The sequence below is a fragment of the Macaca fascicularis genome, chromosome 1, assembly GCF_037993035.2.
Source record: "Macaca fascicularis isolate 582-1 chromosome 1, T2T-MFA8v1.1".
NCBI classification, from domain to species: domain Eukaryota; kingdom Metazoa; phylum Chordata; class Mammalia; order Primates; family Cercopithecidae; genus Macaca; species Macaca fascicularis.
Window position 1 is genome coordinate 112,137,269 of NC_088375.1, and position 15,770 is coordinate 112,153,038.

At 41.9% G+C, this 15,770-nt stretch overlaps 1 long non-coding RNA gene and 1 pseudogene across 1 annotated transcript; one reads left to right on the plus strand and one right to left on the minus strand.

The window, feature by feature from the left end:
- The window catches only part of LOC102122572 (guanine nucleotide-binding protein G(q) subunit alpha pseudogene), a 29,400-nt pseudogene extending 20,940 nt beyond the window's left edge, over positions 1–8,460 (plus strand).
- LOC135971439 (uncharacterized) lies at positions 24–6,441 on the minus strand. Its single transcript, XR_012415523.1, has 2 exons — positions 6,348–6,441; positions 24–5,329 (listed from the first exon to the last, which is right to left on the minus strand). It is a non-coding gene; the product is annotated as an uncharacterized lncRNA (long non-coding RNA).
- Positions 8,461–15,770: the final 7,310 nt, after the last annotated feature.

The following is a 15,770-nucleotide window of genomic DNA, read 5'->3' on the forward strand; positions in this document are numbered from 1 at the left end:
ATTGGACAGCTAGCTCCAACTGATTTAAAGAACAATCATAGAGTTGTAATGGCCACAACAGAATGCTTTGGCATGTGATTAGATCAAAAGAAAATAGAGTCCAAATATAAACCAATACATATATTGAGAACAGATATATTGGAAAAGCAATGTATTTAAAAATGATGCATAATATTTCAACAAATGATTGAGAATTTTCTTTTTAAGCAATGGATGTGACATATTTGTAACCATATAAAAATAAACAAGTAGAAAAAATTGAATTCATGTGTCATTTCACATAGAAAAATTAGTGGTTACCAGAGGCTGTGAAGGAGATAGGGGAGAAGGAAGAAAAGATACTGGTTAATGCATATAAAATATAGTTAAATAGAAGGAATAAGTTCTAGTATTTGATAGCATATTAGGGAGACTATAATTCAAAATACGTTACTGAATATTTTTAAATAACTAGAAGAGAAGAATTGGGATATTCCTAACATAAAGAAAAGATAAAGTTTTGAGGTGACAGATATACTACTCACACTGATTTGATCATTACAAATTGTATACATTTACCAGAATATCATGTGTATCCCCAAAATGTGAACAACTATTATACATCAGTTAAAATAATGAAAAGTACATCTTAGATAAATTAACAAGGATTCCAATCTGTTCAGTTATCTTTTCTGACCACAATGGTATGAAACTAAAAATTAACTACACAAGGAAAACTGGAAAATTCAACAATACATGGAAATTAAACATGCCTCTGAACAACTGATTGATCAAAGAACAAATCAAAAGGGAAATTTGAAAATATGTTGAGGCAAACAACAGTGAAAGCAAACATAACAAAATCTTTGGAACAGCAAAAATAGCTCTAAGAGTCAAGTTTACAACCATAAATGCATACATTAAAAAAGAAGAAAGACTTCAAATATACATTACACCATTACACCTCAAGAAACCAGGAAAAAACAACAACAAAACAAATTCAAAATTCACTAAAGAAAGGAAACAAAAATCAATGCAGAAGTCAATCAACTGAAGAATAGAAATACTACAGAAAAATAAAACTGAGTTGTTGGTTTTTTGTTTTTTGTTTCCTTTTCCTTTTTCTTTTGCTTTCTCTTTCTCTTTCTCTTTTTAGGAGAGACAACGTCTTACTATTCTTCCCAGGCTGATTGGGAACTACTGGCCGCCATTGATCCAACGTAGGCCTCTCACACCCAAGTTGTTTTTCTGGAAAAAGTAAAATTAACAAACACTTGGCTAAAATAACTAAGAAAAAAATACAGAAGACTCAAATAAGTAACATCTGAAATGAAAGTGGAGGCATTACAACAGAGGCCTCACAAGTAAAAAGGATCATAAGAAACTATTATTAACAGCTCTATACCGTCAAACTGGATAACCTAGAGTAAATGGATAAATTCTTAGAAACATACAACCTACTAGGATCAAATCAAGAAGAAACCGAAAGCCTGAACGACCAACAACAAATAAAAGGACTGAAGAACCTCCCAACAAACAGAAGCCCAAGACCAAATGGCCTCACAGCTGAACTCTTCCAAACATCTTAAAAAGCCACCGGGCGCGGTGGCTTACGCTTGTAATCCCAGCACGTCGAAGGCCAAGGCAGACAGATTACCTGAGGTCAGGAGTTTGAGACCACCCTGGCCAACATGGTGAAACCCTGTCTCTACTAAAAAAACTACAAAAATTAATTGGAGGGGGCGGTGCGTCTGTGTAATCCCAGGTACTTGGGAGGCTGAGGCAGGAGAATCACGTTGCAGTGAGCCGAGATGGCGCCACTGCACTCCAGCCTGGGCGACAGAGCGCGATTCGGTCTTGGAAAAAAAAAAAAAGAAAAAGGAAACCACTGCAAATCACAATGCATTTAGTCCACTTTCTGGGAGTGTGATTTCCTCTTCCTGTGGAAATAGCGATAATTTTTATGAGGGGCGCTGCCCGGACCCACTGGAGGAGCGGGTAAGATGAGGACTGTGCTCGGTGTTATCTCCCTACAGAACCACACACGCTGATCGGTAATACCTGTGGCCCCTAAGTGTCTGTGAGGTGACTGGTCCCTCTACAACATTGCTTATGGCTGCAGACACCCACCTATATGGCAACAAGATGTATATGTGTGGGTAGGTGGTAAAACCATTATAGGCAATGGAAATTCAAAATGTTCCAGCACCCTAAAAAGTTCGCCTCATGTAGTATTTGGTCTATTGCAGGGGGCCCCAAGCTCCCGGGGCTGTGGTCAGCTACCTGTCCTGGGCCTGTTAGGCACCAGGCCACACAGCAGGATATAAGCAGCCGGCAAGCGAGCATTCCAGCCTGAGCCCCGCCTCCTGTCAGATCAGCGGTGGCATTAGATTCTCATAGAAGCACAAACCCTATTGTGAACTGTGCATGAAAGGGATCTAGGTTGTGCTGTCCTTATGAGAACCTAATTAATGTCTGGTGATCTGAGGTGTAACAGTTTCATTCAGAAATGATCCTTCCCTCTTTTCACATCCCCCACCCCTGGACCAAGGAAAAATTGTCTTCCACAAAACCAGTCCCTGGGGCACAAAAGTTTGGAGACTGCTGGTCTACAGTGTCCCAAAACCCTTTTCTGTGGTTCCATCCCAAAACCTAGAGGCTCTGAGTCCTCCCTGTTCTTATACTCCTGTGTGTTGAGAAAAACAGCATTTTCTATGCTCTGAAGGCTCTCCAGAACATTCTTTCTAGGCTGCAGGATGGAGATTAATAATAACAGAATAATTGGCATGGCCTTGTTAGCCAATCCAAAGCCCTCTGGGCTGAAGTGGGGGTTTTTCACTTCAGTGACATCCAGCCTGGGTACCTTCCATCTCAGCATCCCCAGGCACAGACAGGAAGTGACATCACCCATTTACATGATGTCTGTCTTTGTGGCCTGGGCCACTGGGTGGCTCACCTCAGAGGCAGGGACACCAGAGATGGGTGTTCTGGGCATGATTAACAAAGGGAAAAGTGAAAGTGTTCCTACTGAAGCCCCTTCTCCTTTCAGCTCCCACCCAGGCGGCCTGTCCTTACGGGCCTTGGAGTGGAGACTTGAGCCACCACCTGTCAGAAGTGCAGGCTTCACAGGCACAGCTGGAGCCGAGAACCCTGGTGCCCAATTGTCTGTGACCGCAACTGGATCAAGGGTTTGACTGTGGCTATGGCTTAGCCAGGCCGAGCGTTTCCTCCGCCACCTGCAGCTTCACAGCCAACGCTGATCCTGGAAAGCAATGGCCCTTCCAAGGTAGGGAAGGAAAGGGGACCAGTAAGCTCTAATCTGGGTGCTGGTGATCATGGTGCTGTGAGGGGAGGAGGCAATGGGGTCTCTTCGTGCTCCCTCAGAGTCAGGTAGAAATCCACAATGTTCCAACCTAGTGAGTGAGCAAGAGCCTGGGGTTTAGGATCAAATCTGCTCTCAGGTCCTGGGTTTAACCCTTACTCATTATTCACCTCGGCCAAGTCATTTGTGGTGTTGGCATTTACATCTCAGTTCTGTCATCTGAGAGACCTGAAAAATAATATCTACGTTCAATCATTGTTGATAGCATTAATTATGATAATTTCCAAATGGCTAATTCAATAAAAATTACTCAATAAATCTATGAATACATGTTATCTAATTCTGTTACCTTTCTGGTAAATCAGCACTTAGGAAGTGACTTCACATGCAGTTTCATCTGAGGAGGAGTAACTGTTAGGATCTCTACTTTCTAGGGACCCCCTTCCTGTGTTTTCTTAGAAAGTCTATTTTGCCAGTTTTCTTCCTCTCCGTCAGCGTCCCTTTTTAAGTCAATTTTCCCCTATTGAGCATTTTCAGTAACAACCTATTAGGCACATTCAGTAAAAGTGCAAATCCTGGGCCCATAAGTCAGTCTCCTGCTTCTTGCTATGTTTTCTCCCCTTGTTTTGAAATAAAAGAATAAAAGGGCAACCTTCTCATTGAAAGTGTATAAATCTGTCTCTTTTATGAAACTCCATTTAGTTCATCATCTCCACTCATGTCCACGGCCATGTCCTCCATTTTCTTCTCACAGGGATCCACTTCTGCTCAGATTTCCTTAAAACCCTGGGTCGTGTTCATCCTACTCTCCATCCCACTCAATATCTCCTCCTGGATCCCCTGGGGCTGCCTGATGCTCATCTGTCAAGTGATGCCCCCAGCTGAGGAATAAGGAGACCCATGTCCTCAGGAGGGAGGGTCACGTGATGTAACGAGCTCCATCTGGATCCCTGGAGAGGACACACAAAGACGCTCAGTGAGTGTCGGGGGATGCGTAGTCCCTGACACGTGCCCTGATAACTTTGAGTATTTAAACTGATTTCTTCCCACTGATGTCTCTTTTGCTTCTTCATGGATTCCCACACTCCCAGTCAGGACTCACCCCGCTGGCTCCAACACTCTCACCTGCTGGCTTCCCCAGGAGTCCAGAGCACTAACCAGGCTTCAGGGAAGAGGACAGAGTGAATGCCTTTTGTTTCATTCTCCTTTACCTGGTGACTTCTCCCTGCTAATAGGGCATTTGTTTTTCACCATGTCTTCCCTCTCTCATTCATCTTATTTTTCTAAATTTTTTTCCAATTTCAATGGACCAGATTATAATGGTAGTGACTATAATGTTAATTCAACATCTTCCACATCCCTATGTAATTTCTTTCAATAGATTTTTATATATAAATATATGTATTTATGTCATTTGTCATATACATTATGCATATTTGGTGTATGTTTTTAATAAAATGAGGATACATGCTATATACATATCTGTATGATCATTTCATCAATATCCCATGTTTAGTGCATCCAATTCTCCTCTCTCACATGTTCATTTAATGTTGATTTTTAGAATCTCCTCCCTCCCAGAACACAGCCTGTATCCAGTGTGATTTCCTTGCCTTTGCCTTGTCTACCTGGAAGTTATTTGTGTTTATTAATCCTAAGTTTTTTAAATATGTTTGTCAGTTGGGATCACCTTTTCCTCCTGGCAATCTTATCATTAATGGGTGATGCATGAAAAATCAACAATACAGAAAATACCAAAATGTCTTTCTTGGTTTCCCTTTACCCCTTGGACTTTCTTGTTCAAGGCCACTTTCCTTCTCTGATGATCCTCTTGGGTGGAAGAGAAAGTCACAGTAAGATCATGGATGACAGTGAACCCTGTTGGGTGTGGTTTCATTTTCAGAGCTGGGTTTAGAGCCTTCCCTCGGAATGAAGAACCCTCCCCAGCTGGAAGGTGATGGTCTTGAAGGCTCAGCTGACAACACACATGGGCATCAAGTCATTGGCCACATTCATGCCTCAAGTGTCCTAAGACCAAAGATGATCAAAAGAAAACTGCCGTTCAGCAAGTGGAGACTGGCATGCAGATTCCCTGGCCTGCAAGCTTAGGGTACAAAGGTAATCACATCTATGGCTCTTAGCTGCACTCACTCCTTATTTCCCTGCCTATGATGACAGCTCCTTCCCCCACTGCTTTTCTCTTTCCTATCTGTTCTCTTCAGAAGCCGCTGTCACCTCTGTCTGGTCTTACCTCTGTGTCCCATGGGCTGCCACCCTGCCAGGCCCTTCTGGTCCCCATCGCCTGTTTGCTCTCTGAACTCTGCTCTGTTCCCACTACTGCTGTCCTGAGAGTCCCTTTCAAGGCCGCAGGAGAACCCAGCCTCCTTATCCCCCTCCAAGTGCATGGTGTGAGCTGCTAAACACAGGATTCTGTGCATGGAATCACACAGTTTGAGTAATTTGCCTTTCCTTCCTCCATCCCAAACTCCATTGCCCCTTTCTGCCGGAAGCATTGCTTTAATACGCCATTTATACACAGAATTTTCTCTTGGGACAGTATTTGAGCAACCCCAAAAATCAAACTTTAACCCTCACTTTGTACATGGGAATGAGAAATGTTAAAACTGAGCACTAAGAACCCCAAATCAGGGGAACAGAGTCTGCGAGCAAGCCGGGCAGTGGGCGCTAACAGGGCCTAGGGCGCCCGGGAGCCCAGTCAGGCGGCGGCGAGGAGCCGGCGCGCCCGGCGCGGGGAGCAGTCGGCGGCCGCTCGCTGTGGGGACATCCCGATGGATGAGCTCTCGCCCAGGCACACGGCGTAGGGGAGCCTCGCTGGCGGCGGCGGCGGCTAGTGGGGCGACGCTGGCCGCCAGTTCCCGGGGAAAGAGGCGAGGGCGTCTGAGCCAGGCCGATAGCGGCGGCCTTCTCTCACGCGCCCCCGCCCGCCGAACCTGGGCCTGCCTCCCGAGCCAGCGCCTGCCTCCCGCGCCCGCCTCGCTTCTCCCGTCGGCCCAGGCCATCCGCTCCCGCCGCGCCCACTGCCCACCTGGTGGCCACGGCCGTGGCCGCCGCCCCCGCGGCGGTTCCTGGAGCTTGTCCCGGATGCCTCCCCGGTCAGCTGGGGCTCGGTGGCCACCGCTGCCACGTGGGAGCGAGGGCGGGAGGGTGTGTGTGCGCGCTGTGAGCAGGGGGTCTCGGCAGGGCTGCAGCGGAGGCACGTTGGAAGAATGACTCTGGAGTCCATCAAGGCGTGCTGCCTGAGCAAGGAGGCCAAGGAAGCCCGGCGGATCAACGACAAGATCGAGCAGCAGCTCCGCAGGGACAAGCGGGTCGCCTGCCGGGAGCTCAAGCTGCTGCTGCTCAGGACAGGAGAGAGTGGCAAGAGTACATTTATCAAGCAGATGAGAATCATCCATGGGTCAGGATACTCTAATGAAGATAAAAGGGTCTTCACTAAGCTGGTTTATCAGAACATCTTCACGGCCATGCAGGCCATGATCAGAGCCATGGACACACTCAAGATCCAGTACAAGTATGAGCACGATAAGGCTCATGCACAATTAGTTCGAGAAGTTGATGTGGAGAAGGTGCCTGCTTTTGAGAATCCATATGTAGGTGCAATAAAGAGTTTATGGAATGATCCTGGAATCCAGGAATGCTATGATAGACGAGAATATCAATTATCTGACTCTACCAAATACTATCTCAACCACTTGGACGCGTAGCTGACCCTGCCTACCTGCCTACGCAAGAAGATGTGCTTAGAGTTCGAGTCCCCACCGCAGGGATCATCGAATAACCCTTTGATTTACAAAGTGTCATTTTCAGAATGGTCGATGTAGGGGATCCAAAGTCAGAGAGAAGATAATGGATATACTGCTTTGAGAATGTCACCTCTATCATGTTTCTAGTAGCGCTTAGTGAATATGATCGAGTTCTCGTGGAGTCAGACAATGAGAACAGAATGGAGGAAAGGAAGGCTCTCTTTAGAACAATGATCACATATCCCTGGTTCCAGAACTCCTCGGTTATTCTGTTCTTAAACGTGAAAGATCTTCTAGAGGAGGAAATCATGTATTCCCATCTAGTCGACTACTTCCCAGAATATGATGGACCCCAGAGAGATGCCCAGGCAGCCCTGGAATTCCTTCTGAAGATGTTCATGGACCTGAACCCAGACAGTGACAAAATTATCTACTCCCACTTCACATGCGCCACAGACACCGGGAATATCCGCTTTGTCTTTGCTGCCGTCAAGGACACCATCCTCCAGTTGAACCTGAAGTAGTACAATCTGGTCTAATTGTGCCTCCTAGACACACGCCCTGCCCTTCCCTGGTGAGCTATTGAAGATATACAAGGACTGTGTTTCTGTGGGAAACAATTTGCATAATACTAATTTATTGCTTTCCTGGACTCTGTGTGAGCATGTCCACAGAGTTTATGGTAAATATTATGATTTTATTTAAACTATTCAGAGGAAATACAGAGGATGCTGAAGTACAGTCCCAGCACATTTCCTCTCTATCTTTTTTTTAGGCAAAACCTTGTGACTCAATGTATTTTAAATTCTCAGTCATGCACTCACAATGATAAGGCTTTCTGTCTCTCTCTCTCTCTCTCTCTCTCTCTCTTTCTCTCTTTTTCTTTTCTATAGAGCAAAACAAAGCTGATTTCCCTTTTTCCCCATCCCCCAATTCATACCTCCCTCCTGATTTTTTCCCCAGGTTACAATGGGCTTTATCTTAGATCTATTCTTGGTCAAGTTTTTCTCTCCACTGATACAGTCAGGACACATCGTTCGATTTAAGCCATCATCAGCTTAAGTTAAGTTTGTAGTTTTTGCTGAAGGATTATGTGTATTAATACTATGATTTTAAATGTGTTGCTCTGGATACACACATAGTTTCTTTTTTAATAGAGTATACTGTCTTGTCTCACTTTGGACTGGGACAATGGATGCCTGTCTAATCGTTAAGTGTCATTTCTTTTAGATGTTTACCTTCAGCTTGATTGCTCAGAGAAGTGTACAGAAGGCAGGATCAAAGACACACAGGAGTCCTTTCTTTTGAAATGCCATGTGCCATTGTCTTTCCTCCTTTCTTTGCTTCTTTTTCTTTTTTTCCCCCTCTCTTTCAATTGCAGATGCCAAAAAAGATGCCAACAGACACTACATTACCCTAATGGCTGCTACTCAGAAACTTTTTATAGGTTGTTCTTAATATTTTTGTTGTTGTTGTTTAAGCTTTTCCTTTCTTTTTTTTCCTTGGTGTTTGTGCCACAATTTTAAAATGACTTTTATTATGGGTATGTGTTGCCAAAGCTGGCTTTTTGTCAAATAAAATGAATAAGAACTTAAAAAATAAAAGCTGGTATCTTAAAATATCTAAGAGAGTAAGACTGTGGAGCCTAAAATGGCTGGCTGAGAATGAACCAGAAATGCCAATTGCCTAACAGTTGGTAACTGTAAATTTGATTCTCATGGTCTATTCTTTTCTTTGTCCTTAAGATGACATGGTTAGTGTCCCTGTCCCATGTTCAGTGTCCAAACAGGCAATGTAAAAAGTATCCTGTGTGGTTTAACAGGAAATCTGTTTGTGTCTCTTTATTTGAAACCAGTTTTACTCTCAATGGTTCTTTAAATTCAATTAAGTCTGCCAGGAACATTGGTTGATAGTATTATTCTGACACCTTTAATTTCCAAAATCTGAAGTCCCTGCTAATTTACCACCTTCAAGATCTTCTTGAACTGGTAACTGATTAGGTTGAACTTACGGAAGATTTGTGGACTTAACTCAAAAGTAACTTCTCGGTGTTCTATAGAACATGTATTTGTGTAACTGAACTTACTAGGAGAAATGTTTGGAATTCTATATGTGCAATTTGTCAACAAATGCAAAGAAATACAGCACATGTATTGATGAGCTTCTGTCAAGCAGCTTGAGGTGAAATTTGATTTAAGAAAATAAATCATGGTTGTTTAAAGCTGCTGGGACATTAGATTTAGGCCATGATAACTGTTCTCATTTTAACTATAGTAGTATTTAGCACTAGTCTAAACTTCTATATAAATCACTTTTTTGGAACAATAAAGGAGGAGGGAGAATATTAATGGCCTGTTAGATGAGTACCAAAGCCACCAAACAGTAATGAAATGTTCTCATTCTTTATTCTCCCAGCCTCAAACAACACAGGTTACTTTTTTTTTCCCTTGTTCAGAAAACACCTGTAATTTAACAAACAGACTGCCTGTAGGTATAGTGCATTACAAATGTTCTAATCATTGTACATACATCTCTCTTGGTATTGCAGCATCCATACTGGCTTTGTAATCATTAATTTTTTTGACAGATTGAATGTGCTGTATTGATATGTATCTATGTAATTATATTGTATGTCTATAGCTATTTCACATTTTGAATAATGTTATTTTATTTACTTTTTTAAGAGAGGAGAATGTGAATTTGTCAGTTTATTTCTGACTAGGGAAAATCATTTGCACGTTCCTGAGTAGAGGTATACTGATTATAAGACCCAAAGGTAATTTCATAGCAAAATACATAAAATCAGTTGGAGCTTTTATACAAACATGGAAGTCAACTTTGTAGAACTTTCACTGTTTGATCTAGGATTGGAATATGAGCTTTTATACAATTCATATTCTTATTTGGCAAATGCACAGTTTAGTATTACCTCTCTGATGGCCTTTACTAGAAAGGCAGTTTTAGAACTATTGTGATCCACTAAGGACGTGTTTCAACAGCTAGAGACCACTGCTTGCCTGAAAAGGAGTTCTTAAATTTGCTGCAGGAAAAAAAAAGTAAGCAACAACATCTGAAGGCCTACAGTGTGTATAGAGAAAACCTCATCACAGGATCATGAGTGTCACGGTTTTAGGGAATCAAGATATTCTGTTTAATAGAGCTATAGTATATATAGTCAATTAAACCTGATCTCAAAGTTTGAAGAAGCTGAGCAAAACAGGGAAAGATTGTTATATTTGTCTTTATGAAATTGGGATGGAATTTGCTATGCAGAATTGAGGTTTGTGGCTTCACTGTTCCTGTAGGGTGCATGACAACATCCCTTTTCTTGAGAAAGGAAAAAATTGATCACCCTAGCAGCAGTGATGCATAGAAACCTAATTTTAGCCACACGAGTCAATCGAAACGAAAGGATTTTCTTTTCTGTTTCTTTGGGGTTTTATTGAAGGGGCTAGGGGCGGGATGGGATTCTTTTCAGTTTTCTATAAAAACAAAGTTTACTCACGCTTTAGATTATATTGTGATTGCAAGCGTTATAAGCGTGTGCCGCTGGCCTCCTATTGTTGATGCTTAGGTAATGGAGGCCTGTGGTGAGTTTTATGATGACTTGGGCATGTCTTATTCAAAAACAAAAACATAAAACACAGAAACCTTTCTTCAGCACACCAAGGCAAGCAGCCATTTCATGACTCACTTAACACATTGCAGTGTACCAGTTTACAGATGATTTTTCCCTTTTTGCATGACATGGCAGTTCCAAACCCCAGAGAATTCCTTATTTGTAAATTGGAAGTTTCTACTATGTCTTACAGAGCTTAAATTCAGAAGTTTGTGCCTCATATCTGAAACAAAGGGAAACAACACACCCATTCAAAAGTAAATAAATCTCCTAGAAGTTTTTGTTTTTAACATTTCCATATAAAGGGCTCTGTTGAATGTCATGAATAGACTGGAAAAAAAAATCTTGGGAACCTGCATATGTTTTTTACTAGCAGATGACAACTACAAAAGGAATTTGAAGAACATGTGAAACTTGTTTTTTTTTTTTTTTTTTTGATAGATTAACTAGCAGACCTATTTTAAAAAGGTAATTCAGCTAAAGGGCAATTTACTTTTTTGTGCTTCACACTATCTTGATTGTCAAAGTGTATGAACTGTAATTTTAAAATTTATACTGCCACATGATTGTAAATTTTAGTTGTCTTAAGTTAGGAATTGGTGAAAAGCTATGCTGGATTTGGGTCAAAATGACTTACTTGCAAAAATAAATAAATAAATGAATAAATAAATAATGGGAAGAAAGGGCTGTATAATGAAATACTGCAAGACTCACATATTGGTTGGAAATTTCCCTCAAATCACCTACCGATTACCCTTGATTTCCCTTTGTTTTAAGTTTCTCAAAATGAATGAAATGAAATATAGCAGAATGTTAACCCATACAAAAATAAAGTGTACCCAAATATTGTAATGTATATTGCTGCTCTTCTTCAAATTAAATAAGGGTTTAAAACCACTTAATTAGCAATCAGCATCTCAGTGGATACAAATAAGGTGTGTTTGGTATACATTAATATTTTCTTCCAAAGATATATCTTTGGTTAGAAACACACACAAAAATAAAACTAGTAATATTGAATGTTTATCTAGCTCTACATATTTCCAGCATATGTAGCATTAATAGATCTGTCCTGGTAACTGTGTCTTTGGGATTTCATTTTGGTTCCATCAAATTAGCAAAAGAAATGGCTTAGTTGTATATGATTAGCTAGACATTTTTGGAGCCAGACACCTGCTGTTTAGTAGATAACTTAGTACACAGTCTAAACTTGTCATTTGTTTTTCTCACAGAATAGCCATTTCCTGCTGTCTTCCGAACGATCACTATCCTTTCAATAACACTCTCACCTCTAGAATCATACGTTCAAAGTGTGAATACACACCTAGCACATAGTAGGTGCTCAAATATTAATTTCCTCCTTGCCTTCATTATCTATCCCGTGTTCTCCATTTCCCCATATGATTCCAACCCAATAGCAAATGACATTTACATGTTATGAAAACATCTATTGGGTAAAATCAGGTCTTGGATGAAGAAATTCTGACTTTTATATAAGCTTTTGGTAGACAGAAAAAACAGGAAGGTATTGGTCAGTAGAACATTTTTAAGTTCAGGAAAGAATGCTGGAATAATACTATGTAACTTTGTCCAGGTTAATTTGACTGAAACACATTTTTGGTGGATTTCTTTTCCTCAAAGAACTCTCTAAATGTAACTCCTTTCTGGATTCCTCACCCATCATCCTGTTGGAAACCCTTACTAGACCTATGTATTTAGGGAGTTTTGTCAGAAAAAATTTTTAACTTGCAGTATTTAAAAGAATATTTACTGTTCCTAAAATGTCATTCAAATGCATGTAGTGTCTATTGTTTGGGGATGGGAACTAGTTTTGCAAAAAACACCTGATGTTGTATAATAATGCCCCAATGATCTTGCTGGTTAAAAATACAATATTTTTGGCCATAATTTTCTACTATAGTATTATTCATTGTTGAGTTTTGCTTCTGTTGAAGTTGCCCAAGTCCCTCTCAGAATGTTTTGGATTTGCAGGAGTATTGAAATACATCCTGTTGGGAAGAGGCCCCCCAAAATCTGGCCATAAACTAGCCCCAAAACTGGCCATAAACAAAATCTCTGCAGCACTGTGACATGTTCATGATGGCCATGACACCCACACTGGAAGACTGTGGGTTTACCAGAATGAAGGCAAGGAACACCTGGCCCATCCAGGGCGGAAAACTGCTTAAAAGCGTTCTTAAACCACAAACAATAGCATGAGCGATCTGTGCCTTAAGGACATGCTCCTGATGCAGCTAACTAGCCAAACCCATCCCTTTATTTTGGCCCATCCCTTTATTTCCCATAAGGAATACTTTTAGTTAATCTATAATCTATAGAAGCAAGGCTTATTACTGGCTTGCTATTAATAAATATGTGGGTAAATCTCTGTTCGAGGCTCTCAGCTCTGAAGACTGTGAGACCCCTGATTTCCCACTCCACATTCTGTATTTCTGCGTGTGTGTCTTTAATTCCTGTAGCGCCGCTAGGTTAGGGTATCCTTGACCTAGCTGGTTTTGGCAAGAGGCGCCCAATTTGGGGCTCGAATCCAGGTCAAAGGGTCACCAGAGCAATGGTTGGAGAATGTGGAAAACTAAGCTGGAGGACACCTGAGTACTGTTAAAGCAATCCCCGTGGTGAGTAAGAAGGGGAGTTCAGAAGCATCAGGGTAACAATGGGACAAGTGTGGGCTCTGGTTCATTCCACCTTGGAACCTTTTCACACTAATGATGAGGAGGAAGGAGAGTATAATGAAGTAACAGAAGAGGTTACAGTTCAGGTTTGTTTGCCAGCTAAAGCTAAAGCAGCAAAGGAGGGAGAGGTTGATCCCTACCCTTCTGCACCCCCTCATTATTATTTTGAAGAAAAAGAGTGGCCTGACCCTCCAGATCTTTCTTTTACAGAGGACAACGGGAGAAAAGCAGTTGCCCCAGTGACTGTTTGAGCAGTACCTCAAGTGACTGCTCTCAGTTCTATTCGGGCAGGAATTCAGCAAGCTAGAAGAGAGGGTGATTTAGAGGCTTGGCAGTTCCCTGTTAGAATACATCACCCCAGATCAACAGGGAAATATTATAGCTACACTTGAGCCTTTTCCTTTTAAATTACTCAAAGAATTTAAGCAAGTTATTAATCAGTGTGGACCAGGTTCTCCTTTTGTAATGGGACTGTTAAAGAATATGGCTGTTTCCAGTCGGATGATTCCTACTGACTGGGATGCTCTTACTCGAGCTTGTCTAACTCCTGTTCAGTTTTTACAATTTAAAACTTGGTAGGTAGATGAAGCTTCCATTCAAGCTGCTTGCAACACCCAGGCCCAACCTCAAATTAATATAACTGCAGACCAACTTTTGGGGGTTGGCGGCTGGGCTCGTTTAGAGGCACAAGTGGTCATGCAGGATGCTGCCATAGAACAGCTTAGAGGAGTGTGCATCAGAACTTGGGAAAAAATCACTTCAGGTGGAGAACAATACCCTTCCTTTAGTGCTGTAAAACAGGGACCAAAAGAACCATACGTGGACTTTATAGCTTGGTTACAGGAGTCTTTTAAAAAGGTGATTGCAGTTTTGGTTGCTCAAGAAATAGTGTTGCAGTTATTAGCTTTTGACAATGCTAATCCTGATTGCCAGGCTGCTCTGCAACCTATTAGAGGGAAAGCACATTTAGTTGGTTATATCCAGGCCTGTGATGGTATTGGAGGTAATCTGCATAAAGCTACTTTGTTGGCACAGGCAATGGCAGGACTGAGAGTAGATAAAGGAAATACTCCATTTCCTGGAGCTTGTTTTAACTGTGAGAAGCATGGTCATACTAAAAAAGAATATAGAAAAAAATTAGCAAGTCAGGTCACCAGACAGGGGAAAAAAGAAAACTGCTGAGCCTGAAATAAGTCCAAATTGTAAAAAAGGAAAACATTGGACTAATCAGTGTCACTCTAAGTTTGATAAAGATGGGAACCTGATTTCGGGAAATGCCATGAGGGGCCTGTCACAGGCCCTATTCCAAACCGGGGCATTTCCGGCTCAGACCATTCCCTCACCCCTGTATAATGTCTGTCCCCCGCCACAGCTGGTAGTGCTGCAGTAGATTTATGTTGCCCCAAAGCTGTGAGCCTTCTGCCTGGGGAACCCCCACAAAAGGTCCCAACAGGAGTCTGTGGATCCTTGCCAGCAGGGATGACAGGATTAATTTTTTTTTTTTTTTTTTTTTTGAGACGGAGTCTTGCTGTGTCTCCCAGGCTGGAGTGCAGTGGTGTGATCTCGGCTCACTGCAAGCTCCGCCTCCCGGGTTCACGCCATTCTCCCGCCTCAGCCTCCCAAGTAGCTGAGACTACAGGCGCCCGCCACCACGCCCGGCTAGTTTTTTGTATTTTTAGTAGAGACGGGGTTTCGCCATGTTAGCCAGGATAGTCTCGATCTCCTGACCTCGTGATCCACCCACCTCGGCCTCCCAAAGTGCTGGGATTACAGGCTTGAGCCACCGCGCCCGGCCGACAGGATTAATTATAGGAAGGTCTAGTTTAAATTTAAAAGGGGTACAAATACATACAGGAGTCATTGATTCGGATTACAATGGGTAAATCCAAATTGTTATATCTACTTCTGTTCCTGGAAAGCAGAGCTAGGAGAGTGCATAGCACAGCTCCTGGTTGTGTCGTATGTGGAAATGGGGAAAAGTGAAATTAAACAAACAGGAGGATTTGGAGCACAAATAAACAAGGCAAAGCAGCTTATTGGGTAAATCAAATTACTGATAAATACCCTACATTTGAAATAACTATTCAGGGAAAGAAATTTAAAGGTTTGGTAGATACAGGAGTGGACATTTCAATCATTTCCCTACAGCACTGGCAGTCCACGTGGCCAATTCAACCCACTCAATTTAACATAGTTGGAGTTGGTAAAGCCCCTGAAGTATATCAAAGTAGTTATATTTTGCATTGTGAAGGGCCCAATGGACAACCTGGGACTATTCAACCAATTATAACTTCTGTACCTATAAATTTATGGGGAAGAGATTTATTGCAACAATGGGGAGCACAAATTCTAATTCCAGAACAATTATATAGCCCTCAGAATCAACATATGAT